This window comes from Mesoplodon densirostris (genome assembly GCF_025265405.1).
Source record: "Mesoplodon densirostris isolate mMesDen1 chromosome Y unlocalized genomic scaffold, mMesDen1 primary haplotype SUPER_Y_unloc_1, whole genome shotgun sequence".
NCBI lineage: Eukaryota > Metazoa > Chordata > Mammalia > Artiodactyla > Ziphiidae > Mesoplodon > Mesoplodon densirostris.
Genome location: NW_026778236.1, coordinates 3,486,838 through 3,495,983, shown reverse-complemented (window position 1 = coordinate 3,495,983; position 9,146 = coordinate 3,486,838). Strand labels below are relative to the sequence as shown.

The 9,146-nt window shown below is 41.0% G+C and overlaps 1 pseudogene; it reads left to right on the top strand.

Annotated features, from left to right (window-relative positions):
• Nucleotides 1–7,588: 7,588 nt before the first annotated feature.
• LOC132482950 (proteasome activator complex subunit 3-like) lies at nucleotides 7,589–8,363 on the top strand (annotated as a pseudogene).
• Nucleotides 8,364–9,146: the final 783 nt, after the last annotated feature.

The window sequence follows — 9,146 nt, the reverse complement described above, 5'->3', positions numbered from 1 at the left end:
CAACCCCTCTGTGCTTTTTGATTGGAGAATTCAAGTCATTTATATTAAAGTAGTTATTAATATATAAGGACTTCCCAAAGCTGTATAAATTGCTTTCTGGCTGTATTGTAGTTCCCTTCTTCTCTTCTTCTTCTCTTGCTGTGCTTCTCTGTGAGGTGCTGATTTTCCATAGTTGTATGCTCTGATTTCCTTTTCTTGATCTTTTATGAATCTAGTATGGATTTTTGCCCACTGGTTACCATTAGTCTTGTATAACACACTGCATGTATAGTATGCTGATAACAACTTAAATTGCATAGACAACTCTAAACTTTACTCTCTCCTTTTGTTTTTAATGTTAAAATTTGCCTCCTTTTATATTATTATTAAAAATTATAGTGGCTATAGTTATATTCAATACTTTTGTCCTTTAATGATTATATTATAGTTAAGTCATTAATAATCAACCATTACAGTATTAAAGTTTTCTGAATTTGACTATATATTTTCCTTTGCCAATGTGTTGGACAGTTTTACATGTTTTTACATTACTAGTGTCCTTCCATTTCAGCTTGAAAAACTCAAATCAACATTTCTTATAATAAAAGTCAAAAGGTCATAAATTCCCTCAACTTTTGTTTTCTGGAAAAGTCTTTATTTGTGAAGAATAACTTTGACTGATAATATTCTTGGTTGACAGTTTTTTTCAGTGTTTAGAGTATATTATTCCACTCTCTCCAGCTGAGAAACTTACTGATAGATGTGGATTCCTTTGTAGGTAAAAACTTTTTTTTCCCCTAATTTAGGATTTTTCTTTGTCTTTGAGGTTTATGGTACAGAAGTATCTGTTTACTTCTTCAAGTTCAGAAATTTTTGCCACATTTCATCAACCACACTTTTGATTCTTCTCTATCTTCTTTTTCTTTTGGGACCCCTATAATGCAAACGTTGTAATGCTTGATACTGTATCAGAAGTACATTAAACCGTTCTCATTTATTTAAACTTGTTTTTCTTTTTGTTGTGCTTATTGCATGATTTCCATTATTCTGTCTTCCAGATAAATTATGCATTCTTTTTTATCACCTAATCTGTTGTTCGTTCCTTCTAGTGGCCTTTTTATTTCGGTTATTGTATTCTGCTGTTCTGATGGTTTTTTCTTTTTGTTGTTGTTTTTAAAATCTTCTAGTTCCTTGGTAAAAGTCCCATTGTGTTCATCTATTCTTTTCCCTAATTTAGTTATCACTCTTCTTAGTAATTGTTTAAACTCTATCTGGTAAATTATTTCTGTTCCATTATTTGTTTTTTCAGTGTTTTTTTTTTTCTTGTTCTTTGATTGAAAGAAAGTCCTCTGTATTCTCATTTTGGTTAAAGTTCTCTGTCTCTCTGAAATTAGGTGAAACTGTTACCTATTGCCACCTTGCAGAGGTGTCCTTGTTTTGCAGTATCTCTATACAGTCTGTGTGTGCCCAGTGCCTTTGGTAGGAGAGCTGGATCTGACAGGAACACAAATCATGTCTTTCCCCCAGAGTGTCCTGGCAGTTTTCACCATGGTAGGAGGTGGGGTTGGAAATGGAAAGGCTAGAGCCAGAGTCTGGTGTGAGTTGAGGCTTTTCCTCTGACAAGTGGCAATGTCACACCATTGGTGGGGGAATAAGGTCCCAAGTTTCTGGAGCAGAAGCCCTGAGGGTCAGGTTCAAGGGGTGCACCCATTCCCTCTAAGTGAGTGCTCTCCCCTCTTTCAGTACTTGCACTGTCACTTTAGAGGGGAGAATTGCTGGAGTAAGTATGGTCACTTGGCCTGGGTCTGGGTATGGACTGTTGTGGCTGTGGCCTGGGACCACTTCTAATCTTCTGACTTCACAAGTGCATATAACGTCTGCCCCCTCCACACTTACATGTTTCAGTCTGAGCCATCTTTGTCCCTCACACTGGGCACTCCACTCAGCTGCTGCAGCCCTTGACCTAGTGTAGTACTTCATCTGAAGCAAGTGGAGCCTGTGCAGGTGCTTGGTTGAGACTGGGGAATGTACCAGAGTGATTGTAGAAAACATCCAAAGTCCAGTGCAGATTCAATTTGCTTGCTCTGCCTTGTTTTGTAAGTAAGTATGTATATTATCTTCATTAGTGGAGTCTAGGTCTCTTACAGCCCTCCTGGTAGTCCCACTAGTTTTTGAACAGCTAAGGGGACTCATCTTCCTGGTGTTGGTCTCTGGGGCAGGAGCCAACATATAACTTGGACAGCTCACTGCTCAGGGAGGGTGTCCCTCCTTTTTTGTGTCCTCTCCCAGGGGCATACGTCCCAACTTGATTGCTTCTCTCCCCTTCCTGCAACATTCTGTGTAAATCTTTCTTAGAGCCTTGGTTGTACTTATTCATGGAAGGAGGTGATTTTCATATCCTCCTACTCTACCATCTTGATTTCAATACTTCTTTTCCTTTTCTTCAATTTATACTTTTTTTTTTTGCATGAGAGAGGTGGTATTGCTGTACATAGTATTGTTCTTGTAATTTCAATTTCAAATTCTACTGTGTTTATTGCTGTTATAAAAGAAAGTAATTGACTTTTGAATAGTAACATTGTATCTGACAAACTTGCTATTTTTTGTCAATTGTTTTGGACCTTCTAGATATTCTTATGTCATCTGTAGAAAAAAGAGTTTTATTTTTTCCTTTCCAATCTGTATACCATTTATTTATTTATTTATTTACTTACTTACTTACTTATTTACTTACTTATTGTCATATTGCATTAACCAGACTTCAAGCATGATGTTGAAAGCAATGGAAGGTGGAAACCTCTGTGTCTTTTTCTTCATCTTTATATAAAGGCTTTGGTTTCTCATCATTAAGTATAATGATATCTGTAGAATTTTTGTAAACATTCTTTAATGAGTTAAGGAATTTCCCTTCTATTTCTAGTTCACTAAGCTTTTTTTTTTTTACATTAAATGGGTATTAAGATTTTGTTGACATCTTTAGAAGATGGCGGAAGACTCAGACGCGGAGATCACCTTCCTCCCCACAGATACACCAGAAATCCATCTACATGTGGAACAGCTCCTACAGAACACCTACTGAACACTGGCAGAAGACCTCAGACCTCCCAAAAGGCAAGAAACTCCCCACGTACCTGGGTAGGGCAAAACAAAAATGCATAAACAGAGACAAAAGAATACGGACGGGACCTGCACCAGTGGGAGGGAGCCGTGAAGGAGGAAAGGTTTCCACATACTAGGAAGCCCCTTCATGGGTGGAGACTGTGGCTGGCGGAGGGGGGAAGCTTCAGAGCCGTGGAGGAGAGCACAGCAACAGGGGTGCACAGGGAAAAGCGAAGAGATTCCCGCACAGAGGATCGGTGCAGACCGGCACTCACCAGGCCGAGAGGATTGTCTGCTCACCCACCGGGGGACACAGGTCTGGGAGCTGAGGATCAGGCTTTGGTCAGAGTGCAGGGAGAGGACTGGGGTTGGGGGCGTGAACACAGCATGAAGGGGTTAGTGCACCACTGCAGGCTGGGAGGGAGTCCGGGAAAAAGTCTGGAGCTGCCAAAGAGGCAAGAGACTTTTTCTTCCCTCTTTGTTTCCTGATGCGCGGGGACAGGGGATTCAGAGTGCTGCTTAAAGGAGCTCCAGAGACAGGCGCGAGCCATGGCTAAAAGCGCGGACGCCAGAGACGGGCCTGGGATACTGGGGCTGCTGCTGTCGCCACCATGAAGCCTGTGTGTGAGCGCAGGTCACTGTCCACAGCTCCCTTTCGGGGAGCCTGTGCAGCCAGCCACTGCCAGGGTCCCGGGATCCAGGGACAACTTCCCCGGGAGACCGCACGGCGCGCCTCAGGCTGGTGTAACGTCACGCTGGCCTCTGCCACCGCAGGCTCGCCCAGCATCTGTTCCCTTCCCTCCCCCCGGACTGAGTGAGCTGGAGTCTGCAAAGAAGCTGCTCCTTTAACCCCGTCCTGTCTGAGTGAAGAACAGACGCTCTCTGGAGACCTATATGCAGAGGCGGGGACAAATCCAAAGCTGAGCCCCGGGAGCTGTGTGAACAACGAAGAGAAAGGGAAACCTCTCCCAGTAGCCTCAGAAGAAGTGGATTAAAGCTCCACAATCAACTTGATATACCCTGCATCTGTGGAATACCTGAATAGACAATGAATCATCCCAAATTGAGGAGGAGGACTTTGAGCGCAATATTTATTATTTTTCCCCTTTTCCTCTTTTTGTGAGTGTGTATGCTTCTGTGTGAGATATTGTCTGTATAGCTTTGCTTTCACCATTTGTCCTAGAGTTCTATCCATCCTTTTTTTTTCTTTAAAAAACATTTTTTTCTTAATAATTATTTTTTATTTTAATTATTTTATTATTATCTTACTTTATTTTATTTTATCCTCTTTCTTTCTTTCTTTCTTCCTTTCATTTTACTTTGTCTCACTTTTATTCTGAGCCATGTGGAGGAAAAGCTCTTGGGCAGCCATGAGTCAGTGCTGTGACTCTGATCTGGGAGAGCCAATGTCAGGACACTGGTCCACAAGAGACATTCCAGCTCCATGTAATATCAAATGGCGAAAATCTCCCAGGGATCTCCATCTCAACAGCAGCACCTAGCTTCACTAAATGACAAGCCAGCTACAGTGCTGGACACACTATGCCAAAAAACTAGCAAGACAGGAACCCAAACCCACCCATTAGCAGAGAGGCTGCCTAAAATCATAAGTCCACAGACACCCCAAAACACACCACAAGATGTGGACCTGCCCACCAGAAACACAAGATCCAGCCTCATCCACCAGAACACAGGCACTAGTCCCCTCAACCAGGAAGCCTACACAACCCACTAAACCAACTTTAGCCACTGGGGACAGATACCAAAAACAACAGGATCTACGAACCTGCTGCCTGCAAAAAGGAGACCCCAAACAGGGTAAGATAAGCAAAATGAGAAGACAGGAAAACAGACAGCAGATGAAGGAGCAAGATAAAAACCCACCAGACCTAACAAATGAAGAGGAAATAGGCAGTCTACCTGAAAAAAGAATTCAGAATAATGATAGTAAAGATGATCCAAAATCTTGGAAATAGAATAGACAGAATGCAAGAAGCATTTAACAAGGACCTAGAAGAACTAAAGATGAAACAAACAATGATGAAAAAACAATAAATGAAATTTAGAATACTGTAGATGGGATCAATAGCAGAATAACTGAGGCAGAAGAATGGATAAGTGACCTGGAAGATAAAGTAGTGGAAATAACTACTGCAGAGCAGAAGAAAGAAAAAAGAATGAAAAGAACTGAGGACAGTCTCAGAGACCTCTGGGACAACACTAAATGAACCAACATTCGAATTATAGGGGTTCCAGAAGAAGAAGAGAAAAGGAAAGGGACTGAGAAAATATTTGAAGAGATTATAGTTGAAAACTTCCCCAATATGGGAAAGGAAATAGTTAATTAAGTCCAGGAAGCACAGAGAGTCCCATGCAGGATAAATACAAGGAGAAACATGCTAAGACACATATTAATCAAACAGTCAAAAATTAAATACAAGGAAAACATATTAAAAGCAGCAAGGGAAAAGAAAAACACACAAGGGAATCCCCATAAAGTTAACAGCTGATCTTTCAGCAGAAACTCTGCAGGTCAGAAGGGACTGGCAGGACATATTTAAACTGATGAAGGAGAAAAACCTGCAACCAAGATTACTCTACCCAGCAAGGATCTCATTCAGATTTGATGGAGAAATTAAAACTTTTACAGACAAGCAAAAGCTGAGAGTTCAGCACCACCAAACTAGCTTTACAACAAATGCTAAAGGAACTTCTCTAGGCAAGAAACACAAGAGAAGGAAAAGACCTACAATATGATTCCCAAAACAATTAAGAAAATGGGAATAGGAACATACATATCAATAATTACCTTAAATGGAAATGGACTAAATGCTCCCACCAAAAGACACAGGCTGGCTGAATGGATATGAAAACAAAACCCATATATATGCTATCTACAAGAGACTCACTTCAGACCTAGAGACATACAGACTGAAAGTAAGGCAATGGAAAAAGATATTCCATGCAAACGGAAATTAGAAGAAAGCTGGAGTAGCAATTCTCATATCAGACAATATAGAATTTAAAACGTAGACTATTATAAGACACAAAGAAGGACACTACATAATGATCAAGGGATCGATCCAAGAAGAAGACATGACAATTTTAAATATTTATACACCCAACATAGGAGCACCTCAATATATAAGGCAAATAGTAACAGCCATAAAAGGGGGAAATATTAGCCTTACAAGGCTACAAAGGGATGCTCGCACATAAGAACAACCTTTAAAACCACAATAGATAAGTGTTTCTCTTAAAATCATAGATTCAGAGAAATATAAGTAAAATGAAGAAGCAGAGGAAGACTCCCAATTAGAAGACCAAGAGAATTCCCCTAAGAGAATAAACAATAAAACCAACCTCACCAGCACACTAGACCCCAAGTTCAAAAATGAGGTAATAAAAATGCTGAAGGAATTAAGAAAATCTATCAATAGAAATGCAGATTACTATAAAAAGGAACTAGAAAGTGGAAAGAGGAGCCAATCAAAATTAGACAACTCAATTGCCAAAATGAAAACTGAGCTAAAGGCAATAAATAAATAGTGAAATAAGTAATACAGAAGAATGAATAAGTAATCTGGAATATAGAAGAAGAGAAATCACCTGATCTGAAGAGCACACAGAAAGACAAAGAGAGAGAGAGAGAGCGCAATATATGAGACCTATGGGATAATACAAATCATGTCAATCTGTGCACAGTAGGGACCCCAGAAGAAGGAAGAGAAAAAGGGATTGAAAAAGTATTTGAGGAAATTAGGGCTAAATAATGAAAGAGATATCCAGGTACAGGAAGCACAGAGGGTCCCAAACAAGATGAACGCAAGGAGACCTACACCAAGACATATAATTAAAATGACATAAGTTAAAGAGAGGATTTTAAAGGCAGCAAGAGAGAAACAAAGAATTAGTCACATGGAAACCCCCATGGGCTATCAGATGATTTATCTACAGAAACACCAGGAGGGAGTGGCAAGGTATATTCAAAGTGTTGAAAGAGAAAAACCTGCAACCTAGGATATCTACCCAGCAAGCTGATTATTTAGAATAGAAGAAGAATATAAGAACTTCACAGACAGGAAAAAACTAAAAGAATACAGCAATACTAAGCTTATCCTAAAATAAATATTGAAAGGTCTTATCTAAATAGAAAAGCAAGAATCATTTGGAAAGAGAAAATCGTGATAGGAAAAGCAACTTGAAGTATTGTACGTAGGGGACTTTATATAGATAGATAGATTTATATACTTTATATCACTTACATAAGCCAGTACATAGACATTTTTTTAAATAAAAACAATTTTTCAGGGCCAAAAAGAGAGTGAGCAGGCAGCGGGCAGGTGGGTTGACAGACAACAGACAATACAATACAAAGGGAGGGAGCTAGTGAGCAGTGAGTGAGCCACTCAGGGTGGCTGCCTCTGAGATTCCTGCCTTCCCTCTGACCCCCCTCCTTGGAGACCACAGTGCCTCTGGTCTCCAGCAGAGCAGACGGGCAGACCTAACCATGGCTTAATTGCTGAAGGTGGATCAGAAAGTAAAGCTCAATTGATTCTTTCAGGGAGTGGGTCACAAGTGAGACAGAAAATTTGGTGGCAGTTTTTTCCCCAAAGAAACTGTTAGAACATAATAGTTTTTTTTTTTTTTTTTGAAGGAACCAAGCCTAAACACCCGTGGCCTAATTCAGATCCATTCAGACATGAATCTTCCAGTCCCTGAACTCCTTCTTCTCACCAATAGCCATGATGGACTGAATAGTCCCATTTACAAAAGGTAAAGTTTGGGTGAATTTGAAGAGGTCTTCCAAGGAACCAAGGTGTTTGTGATGCCCAACAGGATGCTAAAAAATTGACCAGTAGCTGGTGGACATTATTGAATAAGTGAAGCCTGAGATTCGGGTGCTGACTGAGAAATGCAACATGGTCAAAATTTGGGTACAGCTCCCGATTCCTAAGTTAGAATATGGGAACAACTTTGCAGTGTTCATTCAGGAGGAGACAATAGCAGAACTAAAAACAGTTGAGAGTGAAGCTGTATCTTATCTGGACCATATTTCTAGACATTATATTACAAGAACCAAATTGGTTTCCAAAAGAGCTAAATATCCCCAGGTGGAGGACTATTGCCACACCATGAGAGAGATTGATGTGAAAGAATACATCTGCCTTCAGCTCATCCTATCAGAAGTAAGGAATCAATCTGTCACTCTATATGGCATGATCCTGAAAAATATTGAGAAAATCAAAAATCCCTGGAACAGAAATGCAGAGATGCTGTACTGAGGCCAAGGCCAGGGGACTCTGTGAGCCTTGCTCAAGACCGACATTGCCTTGGTTTGTTACACAACTATCATGATGGGAAAACTGGCTGGAAATAATAATCACATCTCTCTGTGTGTTTAGTTAGAGTCTAATGAATCTATCATGTGCTCTGTGATGATTTTGTCACTTTTTTCAGGCCTCAGAATCTTTTTTTTTTTTTTTTTTTTTCAGTATGCGGGCTTCTCACTGTTGTGGCCTCTCCCATTGTGGAGCACAGGCTCCGGACACGCAGGCTCAGTGGCCATGGCGCACAGGCCTAGCCGCTCCACGGCATGTGGGATCTTCCCGGTCCGGGGCACGAACCTGTGTCCCCTGCATCGGCAGGCGGACTCTCAACCACTGCACCACCAGGGAAGCCCCAGGCCTCAGAATCTTTTATGTTTCCTTCCCTAATACCCCACACTCACCCTGCCTTAATTTCCGGAGAACTGCAAGTTTGTGTACACAGGATGTTAACATAGGAGTACTTGTGTTTTGTCTCCCCACCTCCCTCCTGTGTCTTGGGCTTTGTGATGATTAATTGGTTACAGCGTGAGGGAACTGGAAGGAAAGTCCTAGGTGCTTTGTAGGAACTGGGGGCAGAGGACCAGCTCCCCTCTTCCTGATGGAGGGTTAGTGTCTCTTGCCACCATGGGACATTGGATCATCCCTGCCACAGTTGCCCTGGTGATGACTCAGGGTTTCCCATATACATATGTTGCACCTTGAACCTGATCATGACAAGAAACACCTTAGACCTTCCAA